Genomic DNA, 12,161 nt, shown 5'->3' with positions numbered 1-12,161 from the left:
ATCAAAGATTTAAACGTTGTGTGGGTGGAAGATAATTCATTCTGACTCCTGGCTTCAGAGTCCCATGTTTATTGGGACAAAAGAGAGTCAAGCTGGGAAGAATAGTAGTCCTGTGCCCTCCAGAACTGCAGCATGCTTGGGAATTGTGAGGCTTCCTGCTTTCCAGGAGATTTTGGAACTAGGAGGATGTCACCAGTGACTAGCACAGTACCACCTTCCTTACATCTGCCTGTCATCCTTCCTCAGGGCATCCAAACGTGGCCCTCTCCTTAACTCCTTCCTCTGCTTCTCTTCTCACAACCCTGGGATCTGAGCACTCTCTTTACCTGTGCACAGTATCTACTTAGGGAAGCCCCAGCACCTGCTGCAGTCAGGGCTGCAGCCCTGAGCTGAGCCTAGTAGACATTGTGTGAACTAAAGATAGAGCAAGAAATGTAAATTAGTGCACCCACTATGGAGAACAGTCTGGAGATGTCTCAAAGAACTTAACACGGACCTACCTTTTGATACAATTATCTCATTACTGAGTACATACTCAAAAGAAAATACATCGTTCTACCAAAAAGACACATACTCTCCTATGTTCATGGCTGCACTATTCAAAATAGCAAAGACATAATCAACCCAGGAGTCCATCAATGGTAGACTGTATAAATAAAATATGGTACATATACACCACGGAATACTACACAGCCATAAAAAGAATGAAATCACATCCTTTACAACAACGTGGGTGGAGCTGAAGGCCTTAATCCTAAGCAAATTCTTGCAGGATAGAAAGCCAAATGCTGTATGTTCTCACTTACATGGGGGAGCTAAATGTTGAACACACATAGACATCAATATGGGAAAAATAGACTCTGTGGACTACTTGAGGGTGGCGGGAGAGGGATGGGTTAAAAAAATACCGACTGGGGGCGGTCTCTACAGCCTGCCTTGCCTGTCTCTCTCTGGGATCCATCCTCCTCCTGCTCCTCTCCTGCTCCTGTTGGGCTTTGTGACCACCTGCTTACCTGTAGGTAGGCCTCCATTTAGAGTAGCATTGCCACAGGGATGGGTCCTGTCCCTCCGCACCCCACCCCCAACCCAGTTACCCTCCCCTGAGCGCTGGTTCCTGGTTGAGGCCACACAGTGCAAGGAGACCTGGGAATTCGCGGCCCGCTCGCCCTACCCAGCGCCTCTGCCCTGGCGTGCGAGGCACCACACCCTCCTCTGCCCTGTGCCGGGCCTGAAGGGGCCGCTTCAGATCACAGCCGCCACCGCAGCCGCTGCCTCACGCCGGAGGGCATGACACAGGGGTGGCTTTCCCAGCTGGCTGCCACACAGGAGCTCTAGATGCTTAGCCCACCCCGTGGAGAGACCTAAAATCAAGGCATGACTTAACAGCTTATTTTGTAAGAGAAAAGCTCAACCCAAAGGCAGATTGTTAGTTTGGACTTTATTACAAGCAGAACTGCTATGATGTGCTTTTAGCACTGGAGTGAGTTCCAGGCTAAGAACAGAAAGTGGCTTCTCTGCTTTCCCTCCCAAGCACAAATGTATTCACCTTGCAGACTTGAATCACTGAAGATGTACGCCAGCTGTTACTCTCATTTTGGGAGACACCCTGTGGACAGCATGAAGACCGTCCCTGATCAAAGTCTTTAGTAAGCAGGAAGGAGTCAAGGTTAAAGAATGTGTTTGCCTACCCTGAACTACAGTATTTTGGAAAATGAACCAAGGCTTAGGTTTTGCTCTGGAAGCCTGTCCTGCCTGCTTCTGTAATCTGGTGCTCTGCATCCAGATCTTGGCCCTTTATGGACACCACCGTCTGTTACTCTGATGATTCTCTGCTCTGTTGGGAGTTCAGACGTGGCACCTTATTTCACTTCTGAGCTACCCTCTGCTGTCCAGAAACTTAGTGGACCTGTAGAATTATATTGTTCTGCTAAACCTGCCACCACTCACATCTCAAGGTCGCATAATGGAAAAAATAGAATAGAAACATGGAATATATTAAGATTCATCAGGGGACTTTGACAATTTTTTTTCTCTTAACTCCTCCCCTTTGGGTTACTACCAATGCATTTTCAACAATAGGTCAATGTTGTCGTACGTGGCCCTGTAACAGTATCCACAGCAGTTGTTGGTGACTTTGATTCATCCACAAAGCATTTTATTACAGCAAAATAATAAAGGTGCCAGCTTCATTGGCTGCAGGGTACCAGAGAGTAACCCCAAAGCTGAGGTGTGTGCTAAAATCCAGTGGAAGTGGTTGAAGCCTTCCACGAAGAATTACTTAATCCCTCCACGAGAACATCTTTAGATTTTGAATGTATCCTTAGAGGACAAGGGATCACACGAATGTGCAGCTTATAATCTGGCCACACATGAATTAAAAGTTGAACCCATTGGCCAAAAGCTCCTTGTGAGTCACCTTTCTTCAGATGATTTTGGCATTCTTCCCCTGCTCGTTCACAGGTGTTAGCTGTTCATTCACATAGCCCTGCAACTTTGGAGTGTATGTTTAGTGGGGTCCTGGCTCCTCAAGTGTGTTGACTAAAGAACAGGCAGGATATTGCCCCGGGAAGAAACTGGAGAAGGTTGTATTCTCATCTTGCCATAGATAGCATTGACCCAGTGGACTCTGGAAACGATTCCTGCATGGTGGGAAACAACTCTGGAGATGTAAAATATGTGGCATACGTGATTAATGTACTTGAACAGGCTCCTACTCTAAGGGACTACAGGATCAGATAGTGTCTCTATTTTCCACAGTACACTTTATCTCTGATGTTTGTAGGAACCCAGCTGCCAGCCATAACTGGTTTCATAATGCACAGCCTAATCATCCTTCCTCAAGACATCGAACTGCAGGAAACTAACTGAAATTCAGTGGGGTTATTATGCAAGATATTGGCTACATCAGTGTTTAGGAGATAATGAGGCTGGATGTATGCAGTCTACTGGAAGACTTGAAATAGGAAAAGGCCATGGATTCAAGCAAGTTATAATTATGGCACCAGCAAGCATAAAAGTGGTAGATGGAGACTTTGTTTACTCTGTCCTGCAATGCTACCAGGCTGCTGGGTCCGGTCATTTGTTGGTATGACATCCACGGATTGATAACCAGCCATCTGTCTTAAGTCCTTAGATCTAAATCCCAAAAGTCACACTTCTCAAGACCTGGAATCTTGGACCTAGAGCCTGTCTATTTCATCATGTCCCAAGCTGGCTTGAGCTCTCTCCATACTCAGGCTGTGATGCAGCAGCATGTGGAGAAATACATCTGTGAAGCTATAAATGAACATGGTACCAGCCAGGCAGAACCACCTCTCATGGTTGTTCCTTTTGAAACAAACAAAAGCAGAAACAGTCACACTTTTTGATGTTACTCAGAATAATGAAAAAAATAAGAGGTGGTTCAGAAAGTGGATTCTTCAGCTCATTTCCAGAGAAAGTACATCCCAGTGCAGTGGAATCACCATCAGAGAAAAATGCTGGTGGCATCTCTGTTCCTGAGGTCCCCATCAAATTGAAACCCTACAGACCCCCATAGCAGATACATACAACCTGGTGTGGAGGGCAGGCAAGGGAAGTGGACTGCCCATCAATGCCTACTTTGTGAAGTATCAAAATCTGGAGTATGAAGTTGGTGTGGTGGGAAGTTGGCACAGGGTTTGGATCCCAGGAGGTGAAAGGGAGCTTCATTTAGCTGAAATGGAGCCATCTAGCCCTTATGAACTCTCGATGGTAGCAAGAAGTGCTGCAAGTGAAAACCCACCTGCCATTTTTACCTTTTGAACCAGCAAAGAAAAACAGCACCATCCAAAAACACCCAGGCATCCTCTCAATCCACAGGCACCCCCGAGTATCATGTTGTTTCAGAAGCTTCAAACAACAATTTTGGAGTGGTGCTTACAGATTCGTCTAGGCACAGTGGCGCTCCAGAAGCACCAGATCACCTGATTATCTCCACTGCATCAGAGACGTTGGTCTGTGTCACTTGAATTCCTTGGGCAAATGGGAATTCTTCAATCGCTGCCTTCAAGGTCAAATATAAATGGATGAGGACCAGTGACTGGCTGGTGACAGCTGAAGATGTCCTTCCTTCCAAAATTTCTGTGGAAGTTTGTAGTATAGAACCAGGTTCAACATACAAATTTAGGGTCATTGCTATCAACCATTATGAAGAGAGTTTTCAGAGTTCAGCATCTCATCCGTATCAGGTGACTGGGTTCCCCAAACTTTGTTCCAACTGTCCAATAATGGACCTCACATTGTATACACAGAGGCCGTCAGCGTTACTCAGATTGTGCTAAAGTGGACATACATTCCGTGAAATAAAAATAACACTTCCATTCTTTTATATCTATTACCGACCCACAGATAACGACAATGAAAAAGTTTATAAGAGGGATGTTACAGAAGGTTCAAAGGAGTGGCACATGATTGGCCATCTGCTGTCAGAAACTTCCTATGGCATTAAAGTGGAGTGCTTCAGTGAAGGAGAAGAAAGTGAGTTTAGCAGTGTGATGATCTGCGAGACTAAAGTCAAATGTGTTCCTGGAGCTTCTGAGTAACCGAAAGGCTTGAGTACCCCTCTGAATTCCTCAGGAAGTGAAGGAAATGTGAGGCCAGCAACCAGCCCTGACAGAAGCAGTGACCTGTTATATCTGATCCTTGGCTGGATGCTGGGTGTCTTGGGCCTCATTCTCATGGTGTTCATTGAAATATGCCTGTGGAAGAATCGCCAGAAGAATATCATACAGAAATATGACCCTCCGGGATACCTCTATCAAGGATCAGATATTAATGGGCAGGTGATGTAATACAGCACTCTCTCAGGAGCAAATGAGATAAATGGAAGTGTTCATGGAGGCTTACTGAGCCATGGCGGTCTCAGCAGTGGCTGTTCCCACCTTCACCATAAGGTTCTCAATGGAGTCAGTGTAATTGTGAATGGGAGCTTAAATGGAGGACTTTCCTCTGGGCACACCGACTCTTACAGCAATGGGAATGGAGCTGGAGGTTGTAATCCTAAGCAAATTAACGCAGGATCAGAAAATTAAATGCTGTTATGTTCTCACTTATTATTGGGAGCTAAGCATTGAACACACAGAGACATCGGTATGGGCAAAATAGACTCTGTGGTCTACTTGTGAGTGGAGGGAGAGAGATGGATTTAAAAAACTACTTATTGGAGGCGGCCTCTACAGCTGGCCTCGCTTGTCTCTCACAGGATCCCTCCTTTTGCTCCTGGCATGCTCCGGGCAGCCCTGAACCCACCCGGTTACATGTTGACTCCCCTCCGCCTGGAGGAGCGCTGCCGCGGGGGCGCGCCCCAGGTCCCCTGCCCTGAGCCCTGATGCCGGGCTCCAGAGTCAAGGTGCCAGAAGAACCAGGACCCAGCGGCCGCCTGACCTACCCAGCGCCTGCGTCCTGGCCTGCAAGACACCGCGTCCTCCTCTGCCCTGCGTGGTGCGTGGAGGGGCCCCTTGGGATCGCAGCCGCTGCCACCATAGCCACCTCCATAGTAGCCGCCGTGGCATCAGAGGGAAGGACCTGAGGGTGGCTTTCCCAGCCGGCTGCCCCACAGGATCTCTGGATGCTTAGCCTGCAGAGCGGAGAGATCTAAAATGAAGGCATGACTTAACAGCTTATCTTGTAGGAGAACAGCTCAACCCAAAGGCAGATTGCTAGTCTGGACTTTATTACAAGCAGGCCTGCGGTGATGTTTATAGCACTGAAGTGAACTCCCTTGTAAGTACAGAAAGTGGCTTCTCTGCTTTCCCCCCGAAGCACAATCATATACACCTTGCAGACTTGAATCACTGAGGATGTAAGCCAACTGTTACTCTGAGTTTTGGAGACTCCCTGTGGACAGCATGAAGACTGATCAAAGTCTTTAGTAAGCAGGAAGGAGTCGAGGTTAAGGAATGCGTCTGATTACCCTGAATTGTAGTACCTTGGAAAGGGAACCAAGGCCCGGGTTTTGCTCTGGAAGCCTGCCTTGCCTGCTTCTGTAATCTGGCGCTCTGCAGGTGAATCTTGGACCCATATGGACACTGCTGTATGTTACCGTCGTGATTCTCTGCTCTTCCATGAGTTCAGACTTGACACCTTATTTTACTTCTGAGCCGCTCTCTACCGTCCAGAAAAGTGGTGGACCTGTAGAAGTACATTGTTCTGCCAAACCTGTGGCCACTCATAGCTCACGGTTGCATAATGGAAAAGTGTAGGATGGAAACATGGAATATATAAAGATTCATCAGGGGACTTTGACAAATCTTTCTCTTAACTCCTCTCTTTTGGGTTTCTACCAATCCCTTGCCAACAATAGCGTTGGTATTATTTTGAGTGGCCCCCTAACAGTATCCGTGGCAGTTTTTGGTGATTTTGGTTCATCCGCAAAGTGTGTTATTACAGAGGAGGAAAAAAGTGCTGTCAGGATAATAGAAACGATGTCAGCTGTTATCGCACAGAAAATCCAGAAGAGTTCAGCAGAGAAGACAGCTGTGTCTATTCAGAAACAGACAGCAAGAATTTACGTTGGAATCCTCTTATTTTGCCACCTATCTCAGAGGACGGTGCTGAAAAGACAACATGGCCTCCGCCTGGTGTTCCTTTGGATGGCCCCTCAGTGGTCCTCCAGCAGCCCCAGGAAACCGGAGGATGTGCAAACAACCAGTCATCTTCTAACTTCAAGCCTGTAACCAACTGCACAAAACAGGCCTGGGAGTGAACTGTGTGAAGGATCTTAATTCAAATCAGAGAAAATCATTCTTTATTTTTTTTGCAGTATAATGTCATGTGAATGTGTCTTAAAAATGTGTGCCCTTTTGTATTATATATGCCTTAAAAGTTTTCTTACCCATTGCTTCCTTGCTCTCAGTAAGAAACAACCTTGTTTTGCGTGGCTTTCAATCACCTGGAGGGCAGAGGGATCATTCCATATTTTCTAACAACTGTAGTGGCAATAAGAACTCCTCATGCAAACGATTCCATCTCTTGGCTACTTCAGCTCAGAGGAAATGCAGGGGCCAATTGAAGGTTGCCACCAGTCAGGTTTTCAGATGGAAAACCGTCTTTTAATAGTGTATTATCAAACTTTCTGAGAACATTTTGAAGTCAACCACGGTTTTGACCCAGTGTTTGTAATAGCAGACCTGGCTGATGAATTTTAAAAGAGTGCCTTCCACTAAAGTGGTAATGTGACCAGACAACATTCTCCCTATCTGCACGCGGGCACAAGTGATGTTCAGTCTTCTAGTCACCAGTCATAAGCAGTGTCGTGGACATGGTAGAGTGTAAGATGTAGTTGAATGATTGCAGTATGCGGAAAAGGAACCAAGGCCAGAGAGACAAATAATGCTTTACTATCCCTCTGCTTTAAAATTACCTCGATTCATAAAATGGCCCGGTATGGGGCTCTTTTTGACTGTTTCTAAGAGTAGGAACAAAATAAGACTTTAAGTTGTGGCTTGCAAAGAAAGATACACATTTTCAGCAGAAAAAAGGGGAGGGCTGCGGGGAGCCTCTCTTGGAGGGAGCTCTTCCATCTGCTCCATTAGCCTAGGAGCATGCTCGTGGTGTCACACTGCCAGAAACTAGTCATTCTCTCACTTCCAACAGGGGCAACAGCCTGAAGGTGTGAGTGTCAGAAAATACTTATTTTGGAAGAAAAGGTGTTTGTTGTTGTTGTTGTTGTTTATTTTATGAAGTTTCCAGACTTTTTTTTCCAGAATGTCTTCCTTTTAAACAGGCACCAAAAGCATTGGTCAGCAGAGCTCCTGACCACTGCTGCCTCTGCGTGACAAGGACATTGAAGCTGCCTTTGGAAGGATCTTCTCCACATTTATAAATGATCATGATATTTTTTTAAAAGCTACCTATTGGGTACTATGCTGACTACCAAGCTGACAGGATCCGTATGCCAATGACAAGGGTAATGGGAACATAACAATTCTATAGTCATTTATATTTTAATAGCATTATGCTCTTTTAACCATCCTCATCTTTTATATAGTCTCATTGTATATTAGAATACAGCTATTAGAGCAATAAGGAAGAATGGATAAATACAGTCAGCTTTTTGTTTTTGTTTAGTTTAGTTTTGTTTTTAGGTGGGCTCTCACTGTGTCACCCAGGTTGGAGTGCAGTGGTAAGATCCCGCCTCACTGCAGGGTCAACCTCCCCAGATGAAGCAGTCCTCCAACCTCAGCCTCCCAAATAGCTGGATACAGGCTGAGCTGTCCTTCCTGAGTAATTTTATTGTTGCTGTTGTTGGAGAGACAGGGTCTCACCCTGTTGCCCAGGCTTCTCTCCAACTCTGGGCTCAAGTGATCCTCCCACCTCAGCCTCGTAAAGTGCTGGGACTATATATATACATGAAAAATACTGCTTGGAAAATTAGCTTACTAATTGAAAAATATACATATGAGTGACTGCTTTATAATGTAGATATATATCATATATATGCACACACATATATATGTATATATATATGCAACCTACATCTGAGAGTAGGTATGCTTTTGGCTTCTGAGATGAGCATATTCATGATGATAAATATTTACTATGAATTCAGCTAAACATGAAACTCAGCAATCTTTTTATCTATTTATCTCTATTTCTACCTAAATCTGTATTTCAAAAGTTGTGGCTAAGCCTTCCTAGTTAGTTAGATTTTTATCCTTTACCATTCAATGTTTGTGTGGCTCAGAGACTGTTTTCACAGATCAGGAAGTTGACAATTATGTCCCACATTCAGTGGACTAACAGTTCAGTGGTCCTCTCTCTGGTGACTGCGATGACACTGCATGGTCAGTCTTCCAGATCACCGGAGATGATTGTGATTTTATTTTTAAGTCTAGCTTCTAGGAATCACTCCCTGGAACAGAATAATTTATTGTTCACCCAGTGTTCACTCAGAATTTGTGTTTTAGCTCTTCAGCTAGTAGGGCTAAAGGCTCTTTATTGATGAATCAGTGGTTAGCTTGGGGAGTGCTTACAAATTTGTCCACATTCCACCGTGATTGCTCTTGAGCCGGTGCAGGCTAGCACAGATACACAGCCTTCCAGATCTCCAGAAATTAGAGATCCTAAGACACTTTTTCTTGGCTTTCTCTTTGCCTGGTTTTCTCTGGTAGACTTCTGGCTGGCTGTCAGAAGTTTATCTGTTGCTACAAAGCATGCTAAAGATTCCAAGCTCCTCTTTAATGTTCCTAACCAAGGTCTCCATTGTTTTTGACAATGCCCTTGGGAGTGTACCTTTTCATGACCGATTCAAAATCTGTCATTACTGTGAGGCATTGAGCAAAGCTCTCAGTTTTTCTGGCTTGTCAGTCCTCCTAGATGAATCTCTGCATCACTGTATAGGAGTTGACAGTGGCTTCTCTAGCACTCACACAGGCTCTAGAAGTCTGTGCTGGGGTAGGTAGGGGGATGGTGTCCCCCGGTGTTTTGTCTTATCCCTTGAGGGACGGAAGATACAGCCAGTGGGAAACTTGGGCATAGCAACCCTAGACCTGCTGTTCCGGGGTGGAGATTCTACCCTATCAGTGGAGGTTGTATGTGCATTATCTCATCCAGTCCTCACAATTATAAGAGAAGCATATTTCTCTCATAAACTTAGAAGAACAGCCAAGTAAACTGAAGTTTAAATTATTGGCCATATTTATGCCAGGCATGGTGGCTCATGCCTATAATTCCCAGTACTTTGAGAGGCTGAGGTGGGAGGATCACTTTCTCTTGTAATTGTAGGACAGAATAAGATAATTCACTTAAAATTTGATTAGCCACAGCCTGTATCTAGTATTCCTTTTATTAATTCCAGTCATTTTTATGAAGGAATTTTCATATTTTTGTGAATTATACTTAAACATTAGGAACTATTCTTATGAAGGGGCAATCATAAAGTAATTCATGTTCAAGAACACATTTTAAGACACAGATTATTCTTATAATGAAAGAGAGTGGAACACAAATAATTTAAACCTCAGTGGAATTGGCTCTATTTAGGCCTGGCATAGTGGTTTATGCCTATAGTCCCAGCACTGTTAGAGGCTGAGGTGGGAGGATGACTTGAGCTAGGAGCTTGAGAGAAGCCTGGGTAACAGGGTGAGACCCTCTCTCTCCAACAACAGCAACAACAAAATTACTCAGGCATGACAGTTCAGGCTGCAGTCTAGCTATTTGGGAGGCTGAGGTTGGAGGATTGCTTGATCTGGGGAGGTCGAGGCTGCAGTGACCCGTCATCTCACCAGTGCACTCTAACCTGGGTGACAGAGTGAGAGCCTGTCTCAAAAACAAAACAAAACAAAAGCAAAAAGCTGACCATATTTATCCATTCTTCTTTATTGCTCTAGTAGTAGTATTCTAATATACAATGAGATGATATTCAAGATGAGGATGGTTAAAACAGTTTAATGCTATTAAAATATAAATGACTACAGAATTATATGTTTGCATTACTCCTATCATTGAAATAACTCATTATGCAAGCCATCTGTCATTAAACTTTTGCATCAGAGTTACTCCTTATAAATGGAGTCAGTCTTTTTTAGATGTTGTTCTCAGCAATCCTCATTAAAGGAGGCATGCCTGGATTGCTTTAAATAAATTCAAAAAGCACATATCAGAAACTTTTGATATGTTTGTTGTGTGCCATATTGCCAGTAATTAAATTAAATACTAGAAAATACAATATTAAATATGATATTTGATATAAAGTTGGAACTCCATATGAATGGGTTCTGCACTCATGGATTCAACTCATCATGGATTAAAAAATTTCAGGAAAAAAATGGAATGCTTACCTTTTCACTGAACAGGTGCAGACTTTTTTTGCTCATCATTATTCCCTAAATAATACAGTGTAACAACTACTTACATAGCGATTACATTGCATTAAGTATTTTAAGTAATCTAGAGATAATTGAAGTACACTGGAGGATGTGCTTTGGCTGCATGCAAATACTTCCCCATCTTATGTAAGGACATATGAGGATTATTAGCATGTAAGGATTCTGGTATCTGTGGGGAGTACTGGAACCAATTTCCAGTTGATACTTAAGGAAAGGCTTCATTCAAAATTAATGTGATCAAAATATAGGTATTTCTGATAATAAGGATATTTTACTGCACATGAGTTTTAAAAACTTCAAAGACCTAAATAAATTTGGAGTTTGATTAAAATGTAATGAGGCTTCTGAGTATTCTGTATTTTCTGAAGCAAAAAGTGAGTCTTACTTTCTATTCTGTTAATGACGTGTTTCCAGGTAACTGTCTATAGGATGCCATTGGTGAAATTACTAAGATCTTACAGGTTTTCAGTCCTTTTATCTGTATCATTGTCACTCTCTTAAGATCTGTGTCCATCAATAGTTTGTTCCATAGCTAAAGAAAATTGACTGAGCCTATCAATTTGATAAGCAGTCCAATTTATAACTTTACTAAATAATATTTCTCAGTATCCCTGTTGATTTTGGTTACATTCAGTAGCCAAAATCAATAGGAATACAGGGGTAAATTTGGTAGCCTTTTAAAGAGATGTATCATATGTTTTTATCAATTATTTTGTGCATATATTCTTTTATTCAAACAGACAATTAATGAATATCAGTTATATTTTAAGCATTGTGTACTTTCTTGGAATATACCTGTGTGTAGTACAAACAGAATCCTTTTCTTGTAATTTGAGAAGCAGAAAAGATGCCTGCTATTACACTGTGAGTTTTACAAAGAAAAGTATAAGGTTTTCTGAGTCTTTAAAACAAACAGCCTAATCTAGTCCAGGAGCTAAAGAAAGAATTCCCTGAAGAAAGGCTGGAACTTACACTTGATGAAATGGGACTTAGCAGATATGGAACAGAGCAAAGAAAATTCCAGTTCAGGGGGAAGAAACCTGTGCTCTTGCATTAACCCATCAGTTTGGATAAACACACTCAGGTATTAATTTACCTGGGCTGGCTTGAAAATCAAGGGAAAGAAAAGATACAGCATAAAAGAAAAGACATGCGCAGTGTTCTAGGAGAGAGTAGTTTAATGAAAATCAAAACAAATGTATACCTCCACACTTTTAAAAATGGTACAAAGTTTCATAGAAAAAGATAAAGAATATCAAGTAGTCAATAGGTTAGCATTATCAGAAGTTGGTGTTTCTGATACCTTTAGTCATG

At 43.1% G+C, this 12,161-nt stretch overlaps 1 pseudogene; it reads left to right on the top strand.

Moving 5' to 3' along the window:
- The first annotated feature begins 1,764 nt into the window (after positions 1 to 1,764).
- Positions 1,765 to 6,724, top strand: LOC129008709 (cell adhesion molecule-related/down-regulated by oncogenes-like; annotated as a pseudogene).
- The last annotated feature ends 5,437 nt before the right edge of the window (positions 6,725 to 12,161 follow it).

Source organism: Pongo pygmaeus, chromosome 9 (assembly GCF_028885625.2).
Source record: "Pongo pygmaeus isolate AG05252 chromosome 9, NHGRI_mPonPyg2-v2.0_pri, whole genome shotgun sequence".
Taxonomy (NCBI): domain Eukaryota; kingdom Metazoa; phylum Chordata; class Mammalia; order Primates; family Hominidae; genus Pongo; species Pongo pygmaeus.
Note: the sequence above shows the minus strand (reverse complement) of the source record. Positions and strands in the feature narration are given on the sequence as shown.